The sequence below is a fragment of the Lissotriton vulgaris genome, chromosome 10 (genome assembly GCF_964263255.1).
Source record: "Lissotriton vulgaris chromosome 10, aLisVul1.2, whole genome shotgun sequence".
In the NCBI taxonomy this organism is placed as follows: domain Eukaryota; kingdom Metazoa; phylum Chordata; class Amphibia; order Caudata; family Salamandridae; genus Lissotriton; species Lissotriton vulgaris.
In genome coordinates this window covers 357043241-357063229 of record NC_141698.1, presented here as the reverse complement: position 1 = coordinate 357063229, position 19989 = coordinate 357043241, and positions in this window count along the sequence as shown.

Here is a 19989-nt window from a genome sequence, read left to right as displayed (position 1 = left end):
TGTTGCAGAGGAATAGTTCTCTGCTTGCTGATAGAAAAAAATAAAGAAAACTCATTCCTCCGCCTTCTCAATGCCTCAATAAATATACATGGTAACTCAAACTCTCATTTAATCACTTTGCCATTAATAAAAAGTTCATATCATCTGATGGCTCTCAGTGCCTTTTAGTGAGGTCTTCCACATAAATATAATCTTCTAAGACGGTAGCAATATGGATGATGCTATGGCCATCATGATAGTTTATCAAAGACTTTGACTGTCTATGTGGCTGACAAAATCTTCTTTAGATACTTGTGCAGGCAATTTCTCCTCCGAGTTAATTACCATCTTTCAGGCTGGAATGAGGTTTCTTAGGTTAGAGCAATTGACTTACTTTCCGATGGAGGGAAGCTATTTAACCTGTTTCCCTGCTTTCTGTGAGTGGGACTCTGATACTCAAGATGGACTGGTATTTAGAAACTGTGTTCTTCTAACTCTAGCCCTCTTTAAATAGGAGCCCAATGCTTTTAATGGTGCAGAGTACTTTCCCATTACACGTCCTACTTGCTGAGCAGTCTTATTCCCAGATACTTACCTAGTGTGTAATTGCTGATGTCTGGTCCTCCGGTGTAATCGTCACCCAGGGCGATTGGTCAAGTGGTGCCATTACATCACAAAGCTACAGCAGGATGGCATCTCACATGAGGGCCAATCAGTTGACTCTTCTAACTCTAGCCCTCTTTAAATAGGAGCACAATGCTTTTAATGGTTCTGTGTACTTTCCCATTACACCTCCTACTTGCTTTGCAGTCATATTTACAGGTAGTTACCTAGTGTGTATTTGCTGATGTCTGGTCCTCCGGTGTAATAGTCACCCAGGGCGATTGGTCAAGTGGTGCCATTACATCACAAACCTACAGCAGGATATCATCTAACATGAGGGCTAATCAGTTGCCTAGTACGCAATAGGATACATGTATCATGGTATATCAGACGGAGCAATGTAGACAGGTTGCCCAGCTGAAGACTAAGGTGGTGAGATGAAAGGACCTAGGCCTTTAGTTGAGACTTATACATATGTTTGAAGGAGTGGTTGATCATAACATTCTGGAGTTCTCTATAGGTTAGCTGATAGGAATGTGCTAAAATTAAGATGTTGGAATCTGTTATTCATAGTTTTTATTATTCCCACAAACCGTAGCGTAAACCTTCCTCCCTTAACATATCAGATCACTGAATTGCTATGGTGTACCATAACCTATAATAATTCCTGTGAGAAGGGCACACTATCTCTTGGCTGACAAAGAGATCTTTCTATCGAAGTCCTCATATAGGTGCTAGAGTTGTGTAGAGAGTACCAGCAAATGAGGCATAGGATTGAAAGAAGTCTGCTAGGTTGAAAACTAAATTGAGATTATAATTTTTAGTGAGCTTTGGATTGTCACAATATTAGAAACGCCATAGTACTAATAATTGATGCTTAATAAAATGTTTTTTTGGTAGTGTTGCATTTGGTTTGGAAATATTCAAGTTCTAAAAATTGACTAACAGTGGACTTTTCCATCTGCAGATTATACTGAATGGCCAACAGAGGCAGTGTTGCAGAGGAATAGTTCTCTGCTTGCTGATAGAAAAAAAAAAGAAAACTCATTCCTCCGCCTTCTCAATGCCTCGATAAATATACATGGTAACTCAAACTCTCATTTAATCACTTTGCCATTAATAAAAAGTTCATATCATCTGATGGCTCTCAGTGCCTTTTAGTGAGGTCTTCCACATAAATATAATCTTCTAAGACGGTAGCAATATGGATGACGCTATGGCCATCATGATAGTTTATCAAAGACTTTGACTGTCTATGTGGCTGACAAAATCTTCTTTAGATACTTGTGCAGGCAATTTCTCCTCCGAGTTAATTACCATCTTTCAGGCTGGAATGAGGTTTCTTAGGTTAGAGCAATTGACTTACTTTCCGATGGAGGGAAGCTATTTAACCTGTTTCCCTGCTTTCTGTGAGTGGGACTCTGATACTCAAGATGGACTGGTATTTAGAAACTGTGTTCTTCTAACTCTAGCCCTCTTTAAATAGGAGCCCAATGCTTTTAATGGTGCAGAGTACTTTCCCATTACACGTCCTACTTGCTGAGCAGTCTTATTCCCAGATACTTACCTAGTGTGTAATTGCTGATGTCTGGTCCTCCGGTGTAATCGTCACCCAGGGCGATTGGTCAAGTGGTGCCATTACATCACAAAGCTACAGCAGGATGGCATCTCACATGAGGGCCAATCAGTTGACTCTTCTAACTCTAGCCCTCTTTAAATAGGAGCACAATGCTTTTAATGGTTCTGTGTACTTTCCCATTACACCTCCTACTTGCTTTGCAGTCATATTTACAGGTAGTTACCTAGTGTGTATTTGCTGATGTCTGGTCCTCCGGTGTAATAGTCACCCAGGGCGATTGGTCAAGTGGTGCCATTACATCACAAACCTACAGCAGGATATCATCTAACATGAGGGCTAATCAGTTGCCTAGTACGCAATAGGATACATGTATCATGGGTATATCAGACGGAGCAATGTAGACAGGTTGCCCAGCTGAAGACTAAGGTGGTGAGATGAAAGGACCTAGGCCTTTAGTTGAGACTTACACATATGTTTGAAGGAGTGGTTGATCATAACATTCTGGAGTTCTCTATAGGTTAGCTGATAGGAATGTGCTAAAATTAAGATGTTGGAATCTGTTATTCATAGTTTTTATTATTCCCACAAACCGTAGCGTAAACCTTCCTCCCTTAACATATCAGATCACTGAATTGCTATGGTGTACCATAACCTATAATAATTCCTGTGAGAAGGGCACACTATCTCTTGGCTGACAAAGAGATCTTTCTATCGAAGTCCTCATATAGGTGCTAGAGTTGTGTAGAGAGTACCAGCAAATGAGGCATAGGATTGAAAGAAGTCTGCTAGGTTGAAAACTAAATTGAGATTATAATTTTTAGTGAGCTTTGGATTGTCACAATATTAGAAACGCCATAGTACTAATAATTGATGCTTAATAAAATGTTTTTTTGGTAGTGTTGCATTTGGTTTGGAAATATTAAAGTTCTAAAAATTGACTAACAGTGGACTTTTCCATCTGCAGATTATACTGAATGGCCAACAGAGGCAGTGTTGCAGAGGAATAGTTCTCTGCTTGCTGATAGAAAAAAAAAAGAAAACTCATTCCTCCGCCTTCTCAATGCCTCGATAAATATACATGGTAACTCAAACTCTCATTTAATCACTTTGCCATTAATAAAAAGTTCATATCATCTGATGGCTCTCAGTGCCTTTTAGTGAGGTCTTCCACATAAATATAATCTTCTAAGACGGTAGCAATATGGATGACGCTATGGCCATCATGATAGTTTATCAAAGACTTTGACTGTCTATGTGGCTGACAAAATCTTCTTTAGATACTTGTGCAGGCAATTTCTCCTCCGAGTTAATTACCATCTTTCAGGCTGGAATGAGGTTTCTTAGGTTAGAGCAATTGACTTACTTTCAGATGGAGGGAAGCTATTTAACCTGTTTCCCTGCTTTCTGTGAGTGGGACTCTGATACTCAAGATGGGCTGGTATTTAGAAACTGTGTTCTTCTAACTCTAGCCCTCTTTAAATAGGAGCCCAATGCTTTTAATGGTGCAGAGTACTTTCCCATTACACGTCCTACTTGCTGAGCAGTCTTATTCCCAGATACTTACCTAGTGTGTAATTGCTGATGTCTGGTCCTCCGGTGTAATCGTCACCCAGGGCGATTGGTCAAGTGGTGCCATTACATCACAAAGCTACAGCAGGATGGCATCTCACATGAGGGCCAATCAGTTGACTCTTCTAACTCTAGCCCTCTTTAAATAGGAGCACAATGCTTTTAATGGTTCTGTGTACTTTCCCATTACACCTCCTACTTGCTTTGCAGTCATATTTACAGGTAGTTACCTAGTGTGTATTTGCTGATGTCTGGTCCTCCGGTGTAATAGTCACCCAGGGCGATTGGTCAAGTGGTGCCATTACATCACAAACCTACAGCAGGATATCATCTAACATGAGGGCTAATCAGTTGCCTAGTACGCAATAGGATACATGTATCATGGTATATCAGACGGAGCAATGTAGACAGGTTGCCCAGCTGAAGACTAAGGTGGTGAGATGAAAGGACCTAGGCCTTTAGTTGAGACTTATACATATGTTTGAAGGAGTGGTTGATCATAACATTCTGGAGTTCTCTATAGGTTAGCTGATAGGAATGTGCTAAAATTAAGATGTTGGAATCTGTTATTCATAGTTTTTATTATTCCCACAAACCGTAGCGTAAACCTTCCTCCCTTAACATATCAGATCACTGAATTGCTATGGTGTACCATAACCTATAATAATTCCTGTGAGAAGGGCACACTATCTCTTGGCTGACAAAGAGATCTTTCTATCGAAGTCCTCATATAGGTGCTAGAGTTGTGTAGAGAGTACCAGCAAATGAGGCATAGGATTGAAAGAAGTCTGCTAGGTTGAAAACTAAATTGAGATTATAATTTTTAGTGAGCTTTGGATTGTCACAATATTAGAAACGCCATAGTACTAATAATTGATGCTTAATAAAATGTTTTTTTGGTAGTGTTGCATTTGGTTTGGAAATATTCAAGTTCTAAAAATTGACTAACAGTGGACTTTTCCATCTGCAGATTATACTGAATGGCCAACAGAGGCAGTGTTGCAGAGGAATAGTTCTCTGCTTGCTGATAGAAAAAAAAAAGAAAACTCATTTCTCCGCCTTCTGCATGCCTCGATAAATATACCTGGTAAGTCAAACTCTCATTTAATCATTTTGCCATTAATAAAAAGTTCATATCATCTGATGGCTCTCAGTGCCTTTTAGGAGGTCTTCCACATAAATATAATCTTCTAAGACGGTAGCAATATGGATGACGCTATGGCCATCATGATAGTTTATCAAAGACTTTGACTGTCTATGTGGCTGACAAAATCTTCTTTAGATACTTGTGCAGGCAATTTCTCCTCCGAGTTAATTACCATCTTTCAGGCTGGAATGAGGTTTCTTAGGTTAGAGCAATTGACTTACTTTCCGATGGAGGGAAGCTATTTAACCTGTTTCCCTGCTTTCTGTGAGTGGGACTCTGATACTCAAGATGGACTGGTATTTAGAAACTGTGTTCTTCTAACTCTAGCCCTCTTTAAATAGGAGCCCAATGCTTTTAATGGTGCAGAGTACTTTCCCATTACACGTCCTACGTGCTGTGCAGTCTTATTCCCAGATACTTACCTAGTGTGCAATTGCTGATGTCTGGTCCTCCGGTGTAATCGTCACCCAGGGCGATTGGTCAAGTGGTGCCATTACATCACAAAGCTACAGCAGGATGGCATCTCACATGAGGGCCAATCAGATGACTCTTCTAACTCTAGCCCTCTTTAAATAGGAGCACAATGCTTTTAATGGTTCTGTGTACTTTCCCATTACACCTCCTACTTGCTTTGCAGTCATATTTACAGGTAGTTACCTAGTGTGTATTTGCTGATGTCTGGTCCTCCGGTGTAATAGTCACCCAGGGCGATTGGTCAAGTGGTGCCATTACATCACAAACCTACAGCAGGATATCATCTAACATGAGGGCTAATCAGTTGCCTAGTACGCAATAGGATACATGTGTCATGGTATATCAGATGGAGCAATGTAGACAGGATGCCCAGCTGAAGACTAAGGTGGTGAGATGAAAGGACCTAGGCCTTTAGTTGAGACTTATACATATGTTTGAAGGAGTGGTTGATCATAACATTCTGGAGTTCTCTATAGGTTAGCTGATAGGAATGTGCTAAAATTAAGATGTTGGAATCTGTTATTCATAGTTTTTATTATTCCCACAAACCGTAGTGTAAACCTTCCTCCCTTAACATATCAGATCACTGAATTGCTATGGTGTACCATAACCTATAATAATTCCTGTGAGAAGGGCACACTATCTCTTGGCTGACAAAGAGATCTTTCTATCGAAGTCCTCATGTAGGTGCTAGAGTTGTGTAGAGAGTACCAGCAAATGAGGCATAGGATTGAAAGAAGTCTGCTAGGTTGAAAACTAAATTGAGATTATAATTTTTAGTGAGCTTTGGATTGTCACAATATTAGAAACGCCATAGTACTAATAATTGATGCTTAATAAAATGTTTTTTTGGTAGTGTTGCATTTGGTTTGGAAATATTCAAGTTCTAAAAATTGACTAACAGTGGACTTTTCCATCTGCAGATTATACTGAATGGCCAACAGAGGCAGTGTTGCAGAGGAATAGTTCTCTGCTTGCTGATAGAAAAAAAAAAGAAAACTCATTCCTCCGCCTTCTCAATGCCTCGATAAATATACATGGTAACTCAAACTCTCATTTAATCACTTTGCCATTAATAAAAAGTTCATATCATCTGATGGCTCTCAGTGCCTTTTAGTGAGGTCTTCCACATAAATATAATCTTCGAAGACGGTAGCAATATGGATGACGCTATGGCCATCATGATAGTTTATCAAAGACTTTGACTGTCTATGTGGCTGACAAAATCTTCTTTAGATACTTGTGCAGGCAATTTCTCCTCCGGGTTAATTACCATCTTTCAGGCTGGAATGAGGTTTCTTAGGTTAGAGCAATTGACTTACTTTCAGATGGAGGGAAGCTATTTAACCTGTTTCCCTGCTTTCTGTGAGTGGGACTCTGATACTCAAGATGGACTGGTATTTAGAAACTGTGTTCTTCTAACTCTAGCCCTCTTTAAATAGGAGCCCAATGCTTTTAATGATGCAGAGTACTTTCCCATTACACCTCCTACTTGCTGTGCAGTCTTATTCCCAGATACTTACCTAGTGTGTAATTGCTGATGTCTGGTCCTCCGGTGTAATCGTCACCCAGGGCGATTGATCAAGTGGTGCCATTACATCACAAAGCTACAGCAGGATGGCATCTCACATGAGGGCCAATCAGTTAACTCTTCTAACTCTAGCCCTCTTTAAATAGGAGCACAATGCTTTTAATGGTTCTGTGAACTTTCCCATTACACCTCCTACTTGCTTTGCAGTCATATTTACAGGTAGTTACCTAGTGTGTATTTGCTGATGTCTGGTCCTCCGGTGTAATAGTCACCCAGGGCGATTGGTCAAGTGGTGCCATTACATCACAAACCTACAGCAGGATATCATCTAACATGAGGGCTAATCAGTTGCCTAGTACGCAATAGGATACATGTATCATGGTATATCAGACGGAGCAATGTAGACAGGTTGCCCAGCTGAAGACTAAGGTGGTGAGATGAAAGGACCTAGGCCTTTAGTTGAGACTTATACATATGTTTGAAGGAGTGGTTGATCATAACATTCTGGAGTTCTCTATAGGTTAGCTGATAGGAATGTGCTAAAATTAAGATGTTGGAATCTGTTATTCATAGTTTTTATTATTCCCACAAACCGTAGTGTAAACCTTCCTCCCTTAACATATCAGATCACTGAATTGCTATGGTGTACCATAACCTATAATAATTCCTGTGAGAAGGGCACACTATCTCTTGGCTGACAAAGAGATCTTTCTATCGAAGTCCTCATGTAGGTGCTAGAGTTGTGTAGAGAGTACCAGCAAATGAGGCATAGGATTGAAAGAAGTCTGCTAGGTTGAAAACTAAATTGAGATTATAATTTTTAGTGAGCTTTGGATTGTCACAATATTAGAAACGCCATAGTACTAATAATTGATGCTTAATAAAATGTTTTTTTTGTAGTGTTGCATTTGGTTTGGAAATATTCAAGTTCTAAAAATTGACTAACAGTGGACTTTTCCATCTGCAGATTATACTGAATGGCCAACAGAGGCAGTGTTGCAGAGGAATAGTTCTCTGCTTGCTGATAGAAAAAAAAAAGAAAACTCATTTCTCCGCCTTCTGCATGCCTCGATAAATATACCTGGTAAGTCAAACTCTCATTTAATCATTTTGCCATTAATAAAAAGTTCATATCATCTGATGGCTCTCAGTGCCTTTTAGTGAGGTCTTCCACATAAATATAATCTTCGAAGACGGTAGCAATATGGATGACGCTATGGCCATCATGATAGTTTATCAAAGACTTTGACTGTCTATGTGGCTGACAAAATCTTCTTTAGATACTTGTGCAGGCAATTTCTCCTCCGGGTTAATTACCATCTTTCAGGCTGGAATGAGGTTTCTTAGGTTAGAGCAATTGACTTACTTTCAGATGGAGGGAAGCTATTTAACCTGTTTCCCTGCTTTCTGTGAGTGGGACTCTGATACTCAAGATGGACTGGTATTTAGAAACTGTGTTCTTCTAACTCTAGCCCTCTTTAAATAGGAGCCCAATGCTTTTAATGGTGCAGAGTACTTTCCCATTACACCTCCTACTTGCTGTGCAGTCTTATTCCCAGATACTTACCTAGTGTGTAATTGCTGATGTCTGGTCCTCCGGTGTAATCGTCACCCAGGGCGATTGATCAAATGGTGCCATTACATCACAAAGCTACAGCAGGATGGCATCTCACATGAGGGCCAATCAGTTAACTCTTCTAACTCTAGCCCTCTTTAAATAGGAGCACAATGCTTTTAATGGTTCTGTGAACTTTCCCATTACACCTCCTACTTGCTTTGCAGTCATATTTACAGGTAGTTACCTAGTGTGTATTTGCTGATGTCTGGTCCTCCGGTGTAATAGTCACCCAGGGCGATTGGTCAAGTGGTGCCATTACATCACAAACCTACAGCAGGATATCATCTAACATGAGGGCTAATCAGTTGCCTAGTACGCAATAGGATACATGTATCATGGTATATCAGACGGAGCAATGTAGACAGGTTGCCCAGCTGAAGACTAAGGTGGTGAGATGAAAGGACCTAGGCCTTTAGTTGAGACTTATACATATGTTTGAAGGAGTGGTTGATCATAACATTCTGGAGTTCTCTATAGGTTAGCTGATAGGAATGTGCTAAAATTAAGATGTTGGAATCTGTTATTCATAGTTTTTATTATTCCCACAAACCGTAGTGTAAACCTTCCTCCCTTAACATATCAGATCACTGAATTGCTATGGTGTACCATAACCTATAATAATTCCTGTGAGAAGGGCACACTATCTCTTGGCTGACAAAGAGATCTTTCTATCGAAGTCCTCATATAGGTGCTAGAGTTGTGTAGAGAGTACCAGCAAATGAGGCATAGGATTGAAAGAAGTCTGCTAGGTTGAAAACTAAATTGAGATTATAATTTTTAGTGAGCTTTGGATTGTCACAATATTAGAAACGCCATAGTACTAATAATTGATGCTTAATAAAATGTTTTTTTGGTAGTGTTGCATTTGGTTTGGAAATATTCAAGTTCTAAAAATTGACTAACAGTGGACTTTTCCATCTGCAGATTATACTGAATGGCCAACAGAGGCAGTGTTGCAGAGGAATAGTTCTCTGCTTGCTGATAGAAAAAAAAAAGAAAACTCATTTCTCCGCCTTCTGCATGCCTCGATAAATATACCTGGTAAGTCAAACTCTCATTTAATCATTTTGCCATTAATAAAAAGTTCATATCATCTGATGGCTCTCAGTGCCTTTTAGGAGGTCTTCCACATAAATATAATCTTCTAAGACGGTAGCAATATGGATGACGCTATGGCCATCATGATAGTTTATCAAAGACTTTGACTGTCTATGTGGCTGACAAAATCTTCTTTAGATACTTGTGCAGGCAATTTCTCCTCCGAGTTAATTACCATCTTTCAGGCTGGAATGAGGTTTCTTAGGTTAGAGCAATTGACTTACTTTCCGATGGAGGGAAGCTATTTAACCTGTTTCCCTGCTTTCTGTGAGTGGGACTCTGATACTCAAGATGGACTGGTATTTAGAAACTGTGTTCTTCTAACTCTAGCCCTCTTTAAATAGGAGCCCAATGCTTTTAATGGTGCAGAGTACTTTCCCATTACACCTCCTACTTGCTGTGCAGTCTTATTCCCAGATACTTGCCTAGTGTGTAATTGCTGATGTCTGGTCCTCCGGTGTAATCGTCACCCAGGGCGATTGATCAAGTGGTGCCATTACATCACAAAGCTACAGCAGGATGGCATCTCACATGAGGGCCAATCAGTTAACTCTTCTAACTCTAGCCCTCTTTAAATAGGAGCACAATGCTTTTAATGGTTCTGTGAACTTTCCCATTACACCTCCTACTTGCTTTGCAGTCATATTTACAGGTAGTTACCTAGTGTGTATTTGCTGATGTCTGGTCCTCCGGTGTAATAGTCACCCAGGGCGATTGATCAAGTGGTGCCATTACATCACAAACCTACAGCAGGATATCATCTAACATGAGGGCTAATCAGTTGCCTAGTACGCAATAGGATACATGTATCATGGTATATCAGACGGAGCAATGTAGACAGGTTGCCCAGCTGAAGACTAAGGTGGTGAGATGAAAGGACCTAGGCCTTTAGTTGAGACTTATACATATGTTTGAAGGAGTGGTTGATCATAACATTCTGGAGTTCTCTATAGGTTAGCTGATAGGAATGTGCTAAAATTAAGATGTTGGAATATGTTATTCATAGTTTTTATTATTCCCACAAACCGTAGCGTAAACCTTCCTCCCTTAACATATCAGATCACTGAATTGCTATGGTGTACCATAACCTATAATAATTCCTGTGAGAAGGGCACACTATCTCTTGGCTGACAAAGAGATCTTTCTATCGAAGTCCTCATATAGGTGCTAGAGTTGTGTAGAGAGTACCAGCAAATGAGGCATAGGATTGAAAGAAGTCTGCTAGGTTGAAAACTAAATTGAGATTATAATTTTTAGTGAGCTTTGGATTGTCACAATATTAGAAACGCCATAGTACTAATAATTGATGCTTAATAAAATGTTTTTTTTGTAGTGTTGCATTTGGTTTGGAAATATTCAAGTTCTAAAAATTGACTAACAGTGGACTTTTCCATCTGCAGATTATACTGAATGGCCAACAGAGGCAGTGTTGCAGAGGAATAGTTCTCTGCTTGCTGATAGAAAAAAAAAAGAAAACTCATTTCTCCGCCTTCTGCATGCCTCGATAAATATACCTGGTAAGTCAAACTCTCATTTAATCATTTTGCCATTAATAAAAAGTTCATATCATCTGATGGCTCTCAGTGCCTTTTAGTGAGGTCTTCCACATAAATATAATCTTCGAAGACGGTAGCAATATGGATGACGCTATGGCCATCATGATAGTTTATCAAAGACTTTGACTGTCTATGTGGCTGACAAAATCTTCTTTAGATACTTGTGCAGGCAATTTCTCCTCCGGGTTAATTACCATCTTTCAGGCTGGAATGAGGTTTCTTAGGTTAGAGCAATTGACTTACTTTCAGATGGAGGGAAGCTATTTAACCTGTTTCCCTGCTTTCTGTGAGTGGGACTCTGATACTCAAGATGGACTGGTATTTAGAAACTGTGTTCTTCTAACTCTAGCCCTCTTTAAATAGGAGCCCAATGCTTTTAATGATGCAGAGTACTTTCCCATTACACCTCCTACTTGCTGTGCAGTCTTATTCCCAGATACTTACCTAGTGTGTAATTGCTGATGTCTGGTCCTCCGGTGTAATCGTCACCCAGGGCGATTGATCAAGTGGTGCCATTACATCACAAAGCTACAGCAGGATGGCATCTCACATGAGGGCCAATCAGTTAACTCTTCTAACTCTAGCCCTCTTTAAATAGGAGCACAATGCTTTTAATGGTTCTGTGAACTTTCCCATTACACCTCCTACTTGCTTTGCAGTCATATTTACAGGTAGTTACCTAGTGTGTATTTGCTGATGTCTGGTCCTCCGGTGTAATAGTCACCCAGGGCGATTGGTCAAGTGGTGCCATTACATCACAAACCTACAGCAGGATATCATCTAACATGAGGGCTAATCAGTTGCCTAGTACGCAATAGGATACATGTATCATGGTATATCAGACGGAGCAATGTAGACAGGTTGCCCAGCTGAAGACTAAGGTGGTGAGATGAAAGGACCTAGGCCTTTAGTTGAGACTTATACATATGTTTGAAGGAGTGGTTGATCATAACATTCTGGAGTTCTCTATAGGTTAGCTGATAGGAATGTGCTAAAATTAAGATGTTGGAATCTGTTATTCATAGTTTTTATTATTCCCACAAACCGTAGTGTAAACCTTCCTCCCTTAACATATCAGATCACTGAATTGCTATGGTGTACCATAACCTATAATAATTCCTGTGAGAAGGGCACACTATCTCTTGGCTGACAAAGAGATCTTTCTATCGAAGTCCTCATATAGGTGCTAGAGTTGTGTAGAGAGTACCAGCAAATGAGGCATAGGATTGAAAGAAGTCTGCTAGGTTGAAAACTAAATTGAGATTATAATTTTTAGTGAGCTTTGGATTGTCACAATATTAGAAACGCCATAGTACTAATAATTGATGCTTAATAAAATGTTTTTTTGGTAGTGTTGCATTTGGTTTGGAAATATTCAAGTTCTAAAAATTGACTAACAGTGGACTTTTCCATCTGCAGATTATACTGAATGGCCAACAGAGGCAGTGTTGCAGAGGAATAGTTCTCTGCTTGCTGATAGAAAAAAAAAAGAAAACTCATTTCTCCGCCTTCTGCATGCCTCGATAAATATACCTGGTAAGTCAAACTCTCATTTAATCATTTTGCCATTAATAAAAAGTTCATATCATCTGATGGCTCTCAGTGCCTTTTAGGAGGTCTTCCACATAAATATAATCTTCTAAGACGGTAGCAATATGGATGACGCTATGGCCATCATGATAGTTTATCAAAGACTTTGACTGTCTATGTGGCTGACAAAATCTTCTTTAGATACTTGTGCAGGCAATTTCTCCTCCGAGTTAATTACCATCTTTCAGGCTGGAATGAGGTTTCTTAGGTTAGAGCAATTGACTTACTTTCCGATGGAGGGAAGCTATTTAACCTGTTTCCCTGCTTTCTGTGAGTGGGACTCTGATACTCAAGATGGACTGGTATTTAGAAACTGTGTTCTTCTAACTCTAGCCCTCTTTAAATAGGAGCCCAATGCTTTTAATGGTGCAGAGTACTTTCCCATTACACGTCCTACGTGCTGTGCAGTCTTATTCCCAGATACTTACCTAGTGTGCAATTGCTGATGTCTGGTCCTCCGGTGTAATCGTCACCCAGGGCGATTGGTCAAGTGGTGCCATTACATCACAAAGCTACAGCAGGATGGCATCTCACATGAGGGCCAATCAGATGACTCTTCTAACTCTAGCCCTCTTTAAATAGGAGCACAATGCTTTTAATGGTTCTGTGTACTTTCCCATTACACCTCCTACTTGCTTTGCAGTCATATTTACAGGTAGTTACCTAGTGTGTATTTGCTGATGTCTGGTCCTCCGGTGTAATAGTCACCCAGGGCGATTGGTCAAGTGGTGCCATTACATCACAAACCTACAGCAGGATATCATCTAACATGAGGGCTAATCAGTTGCCTAGTACGCAATAGGATACATGTGTCATGGTATATCAGATGGAGCAATGTAGACAGGATGCCCAGCTGAAGACTAAGGTGGTGAGATGAAAGGACCTAGGCCTTTAGTTGAGACTTATACATATGTTTGAAGGAGTGGTTGATCATAACATTCTGGAGTTCTCTATAGGTTAGCTGATAGGAATGTGCTAAAATTAAGATGTTGGAATCTGTTATTCATAGTTTTTATTATTCCCACAAACCGTAGCGTAAACCTTCCTCCCTTAACATATCAGATCACTGAATTGCTATGGTGTACCATAACCTATAATAATTCCTGTGAGAAGGGCACACTATCTCTTGGCTGACAAAGAGATCTTTCTATCGAAGTCCTCATATAGGTGCTAGAGTTGTGTAGAGAGTACCAGCAAATGAGGCATAGGATTGAAAGAAGTCTGCTAGGTTGAAAACTAAATTGAGATTATAATTTTTAGTGAGCTTTGGATTGTCACAATATTAGAAACGCCATAGTACTAATAATTGATGCTTAATATAATGTTTTTTTGGTAGTGTTGCATTTGGTTTGGAAATATTCAAGTTCTAAAAATTGACTAACAGTGGACTTTTCCATCTGCAGATTATACTGAATGGCCAACAGAGGCAGTGTTGCAGAGGAATAGTTCTCTGCTTGCTGATAGAAAAAAAAAAGAAAACTCATTCCTCCGCCTTCTCCATGCCTCGATAAATATACATGGTAAGTCAAACTCTCATTTAATCATTTTGCCATTAATAAAAAGTTCATATCATCTGATGGCTCTCAGTGCCTTTTAGTGAGGCCTTCCACATAAATATAATCTTCTAAGACGGTAGCAATATGGATGACGCTATGGCCATCATGATAGTTTATCAAAGACTTTGACTGTCTATGTGGCTGACAAAATCTTCTTTAGATACTTGTGCAGGCAATTTCTCCTCCGGGTTAATTACCATCTTTCAGGCTGGAATGAGGTTTCTTAGGTTAGAGCAATTGACTTACTTTCAGATGGAGGGAAGCTATTTAACCTGTTTCCCTGCTTTCTGTGAGTGGGACTCTGATACTCAAGATGGACTGGTATTTAGAAACTGTGTTCTTCTAACTCTAGCCCTCTTTAAATAGGAGCCCAATGCTTTTAATGGTGCAGAGTACTTTCCCATTACACCTCCTACTTGCTGTGCAGTCTTATTCCCAGATACTTACCTAGTGTGTAATTGCTGATGTCTGGTCCTCCGGTGTAATCGTCACCCAGGACGATTGATCAAGTGGTGCCATTACATCACAAAGCTACAGCAGGATGGCATCTCACATGAGGGCCAATCAGTTGACTCTTCTAACTCTAGCCCTCTTTAAATAGGAGCACAATGCTTTTAATGGTCCTGTGTACTTTCCCATTACACCTCCTACTTGCTTTGCAGTCATATTTACAGGTAGTTACCTAGTGTGTATTTGCTGATGTCTGGTCCTCCGGTGTAATAGTCACCCAGGGCGATTGATCAAGTGGTGCCATTACATCACAAACCTACAGCAGGATATCATCTAACATGAGGGCTAATCAGTTGCCTAGTACGCAATAGGATACATGTGTCATGGTATATCAGACGGAGCAATGTAGACAGGATGCCCAGCTGAAGACTAAGGTGGTGAGATGAAAGGACCTAGGCCTTTAGTTGAGACTTATACATATGTTTGAAGGAGTGGTTGATCATAACATTCTGGAGTTCTCTATAGGTTAGCTGATAGGAATGTGCTAAAATTAAGATGTTGGAATCTGTTATTCATAGTTTTTATTATTCCCACAAACCGTAGCGTAAACCTTCCTCCCTTAACATATCAGATCACTGAATTGCTATGGTGTACCATAACCTATAATAATTCCTGTGAGAAGGGCACACTATCTCTTGGCTGACAAAGAGATCTTTCTATCGAAGTCCTCATATAGGTGCTAGAGTTGTGTAGAGAGTACCAGCAAATGAGGCATAGGATTGAAAGAAGTCTGCTAGGTTGAAAACTAAATTGAGATTATAATTTTTAGTGAGCTTTGGATTGTCACAATATTAGAAACGCCATAGTACTAATAATTGATGCTTAATAAAATGTTTTTTTGGTAGTGTTGCATTTGGTTTGGAAATATTCAAGTTCTAAAAATTGACTAACAGTGGACTTTTCCATCTGCAGATTATACTGAATGGCCAACAGAGGCAGTGTTGCAGAGGAATAGTTCTCTGCTTGCTGATAGAAAAAAAAAAGAAAACTCATTCCTCCGCCTTCTCAATGCCTCGATAAATATACATGGTAACTCAAACTCTCATTTAATCACTTTGCCATTAATAAAAAGTTCATATCATCTGATGGCTCTCAGTGCCTTTTAGTGAGGTCTTCCACATAAATATAATCTTCGAAGACGGTAGCAATATGGATGACGCTATGGCCATCATGATAGTTTATCAAAGACTTTGACTGTCTATGTGGCTGACAAAATCTTCTTTAGATACTTGTGCAGGCAATTTCTCCTCCGGGTTAATTACCATCTTTCAGGCTGGAATGAGGTTTCTTAGGTTAGAGCAATTGACTTACTTTCAGATGGAGGGAAGCTATTTAACCTGTTTCCCTGCTTTCTGTGAGTGGGACTCTGATACTCAAGATGGACTGGTATTTAGAAACTGTGTTCTTCTAACTCTAGCCCTCTTTAAATAGGAGCCCAATGCTTTTAATGATGCAGAGTACTTTCCCATTACACCTCCTACTTGCTGTGCAGTCTTATTCCCAGATACTTACCTAGTGTGTAATTGCTGATGTCTGGTCCTCCGGTGTAATCGTCACCCAGGGCGATTGATCAAGTGGTGCCATTACATCACAAAGCTACAGCAGGATGGCATCTCACATGAGGGCCAATCAGTTAACTCTTCTAACTCTAGCCCTCTTTAAATAGGAGCACAATGCTTTTAATGGTTCTGTGAACTTTCCCATTACACCTCCTACTTGCTTTGCAGTCATATTTACAGGTAGTTACCTAGTGTGTATTTGCTGATGTCTGGTCCTCCGGTGTAATAGTCACCCAGGGCGATTGGTCAAGTGGTGCCATTACATCACAAACCTACAGCAGGATATCATCTAACATGAGGGCTAATCAGTTGCCTAGTACGCAATAGGATACATGTATCATGGTATATCAGACGGAGCAATGTAGACAGGTTGCCCAGCTGAAGACTAAGGTGGTGAGATGAAAGGACCTAGGCCTTTAGTTGAGACTTATACATATGTTTGAAGGAGTGGTTGATCATAACATTCTGGAGTTCTCTATAGGTTAGCTGATAGGAATGTGCTAAAATTAAGATGTTGGAATCTGTTATTCATAGTTTTTATTATTCCCACAAACCGTAGTGTAAACCTTCCTCCCTTAACATATCAGATCACTGAATTGCTATGGTGTACCATAACCTATAATAATTCCTGTGAGAAGGGCACACTATCTCTTGGCTGACAAAGAGATCTTTCTATCGAAGTCCTCATGTAGGTGCTAGAGTTGTGTAGAGAGTACCAGCAAATGAGGCATAGGATTGAAAGAAGTCTGCTAGGTTGAAAACTAAATTGAGATTATAATTTTTAGTGAGCTTTGGATTGTCACAATATTAGAAACGCCATAGTACTAATAATTGATGCTTAATAAAATGTTTTTTTTGTAGTGTTGCATTTGGTTTGGAAATATTCAAGTTCTAAAAATTGACTAACAGTGGACTTTTCCATCTGCAGATTATACTGAATGGCCAACAGAGGCAGTGTTGCAGAGGAATAGTTCTCTGCTTGCTGATAGAAAAAAAAAAGAAAACTCATTTCTCCGCCTTCTGCATGCCTCGATAAATATACCTGGTAAGTCAAACTCTCATTTAATCATTTTGCCATTAATAAAAAGTTCATATCATCTGATGGCTCTCAGTGCCTTTTAGTGAGGTCTTCCACATAAATATAATCTTCGAAGACGGTAGCAATATGGATGACGCTATGGCCATCATGATAGTTTATCAAAGACTTTGACTGTCTATGTGGCTGACAAAATCTTCTTTAGATACTTGTGCAGGCAATTTCTCCTCCGGGTTAATTACCATCTTTCAGGCTGGAATGAGGTTTCTTAGGTTAGAGCAATTGACTTACTTTCAGATGGAGGGAAGCTATTTAACCTGTTTCCCTGCTTTCTGTGAGTGGGACTCTGATACTCAAGATGGACTGGTATTTAGAAACTGTGTTCTTCTAACTCTAGCCCTCTTTAAATAGGAGCCCAATGCTTTTAATGGTGCAGAGTACTTTCCCATTACACCTCCTACTTGCTGTGCAGTCTTATTCCCAGATACTTACCTAGTGTGTAATTGCTGATGTCTGGTCCTCCGGTGTAATCGTCACCCAGGGCGATTGATCAAATGGTGCCATTACATCACAAAGCTACAGCAGGATGGCATCTCACATGAGGGCCAATCAGTTAACTCTTCTAACTCTAGCCCTCTTTAAATAGGAGCACAATGCTTTTAATGGTTCTGTGAACTTTCCCATTACACCTCCTACTTGCTTTGCAGTCATATTTACAGGTAGTTACCTAGTGTGTATTTGCTGATGTCTGGTCCTCCGGTGTAATAGTCACCCAGGGCGATTGGTCAAGTGGTGCCATTACATCACAAACCTACAGCAGGATATCATCTAACATGAGGGCTAATCAGTTGCCTAGTACGCAATAGGATACATGTATCATGGTATATCAGACGGAGCAATGTAGACAGGTTGCCCAGCTGAAGACTAAGGTGGTGAGATGAAAGGACCTAGGCCTTTAGTTGAGACTTATACATATGTTTGAAGGAGTGGTTGATCATAACATTCTGGAGTTCTCTATAGGTTAGCTGATAGGAATGTGCTAAAATTAAGATGTTGGAATCTGTTATTCATAGTTTTTATTATTCCCACAAACCGTAGTGTAAACCTTCCTCCCTTAACATATCAGATCACTGAATTGCTATGGTGTACCATAACCTATAATAATTCCTGTGAGAAGGGCACACTATCTCTTGGCTGACAAAGAGATCTTTCTATCGAAGTCCTCATATAGGTGCTAGAGTTGTGTAGAGAGTACCAGCAAATGAGGCATAGGATTGAAAGAAGTCTGCTAGGTTGAAAACTAAATTGAGATTATAATTTTTAGTGAGCTTTGGATTGTCACAATATTAGAAACGCCATAGTACTAATAATTGATGCTTAATAAAATGTTTTTTTGGTAGTGTTGCATTTGGTTTGGAAATATTCAAGTTCTAAAAATTGACTAACAGTGGACTTTTCCATCTGCAGATTATACTGAATGGCCAACAGAGGCAGTGTTGCAGAGGAATAGTTCTCTGCTTGCTGATAGAAAAAAAAAAGAAAACTCATTTCTCCGCCTTCTGCATGCCTCGATAAATATACCTGGTAAGTCAAACTCTCATTTAATCATTTTGCCATTAATAAAAAGTTCATATCATCTGATGGCTCTCAGTGCCTTTTAGGAGGTCTTCCACATAAATATAATCTTCTAAGACGGTAGCAATATGGATGACGCTATGGCCATCATGATAGTTTATCAAAGACTTTGACTGTCTATGTGGCTGACAAAATCTTCTTTAGATACTTGTGCAGGCAATTTCTCCTCCGAGTTAATTACCATCTTTCAGGCTGGAATGAGGTTTCTTAGGTTAGAGCAATTGACTTACTTTCCGATGGAGGGAAGCTATTTAACCTGTTTCCCTGCTTTCTGTGAGTGGGACTCTGATACTCAAGATGGACTGGTATTTAGAAACTGTGTTCTTCTAACTCTAGCCCTCTTTAAATAGGAGCCCAATGCTTTTAATGATGCAGAGTACTTTCCCATTACACCTCCTACTTGCTGTGCAGTCTTATTCCCAGATACTTACCTAGTGTGTAATTGCTGATGTCTGGTCCTCCGGTGTAATCGTCACCCAGGGCGATTGATCAAGTGGTGCCATTACATCACAAAGCTACAGCAGGATGGCATCTCACATGAGGGCCAATCAGTTAACTCTTCTAACTCTAGCCCTCTTTAAATAGGAGCACAATGCTTTTAATGGTTCTGTGAACTTTCCCATTACACCTCCTACTTGCTTTGCAGTCATATTTACAGGTAGTTACCTAGTGTGTATTTGCTGATGTCTGGTCCTCCGGTGTAATAGTCACCCAGGGCGATTGGTCAAGTGGTGCCATTACATCACAAACCTACAGCAGGATATCATCTAACATGAGGGCTAATCAGTTGCCTAGTACGCAATAGGATACATGTATCATGGTATATCAGACGGAGCAATGTAGACAGGTTGCCCAGCTGAAGACTAAGGTGGTGAGATGAAAGGACCTAGGCCTTTAGTTGAGACTTATACATATGTTTGAAGGAGTGGTTGATCATAACATTCTGGAG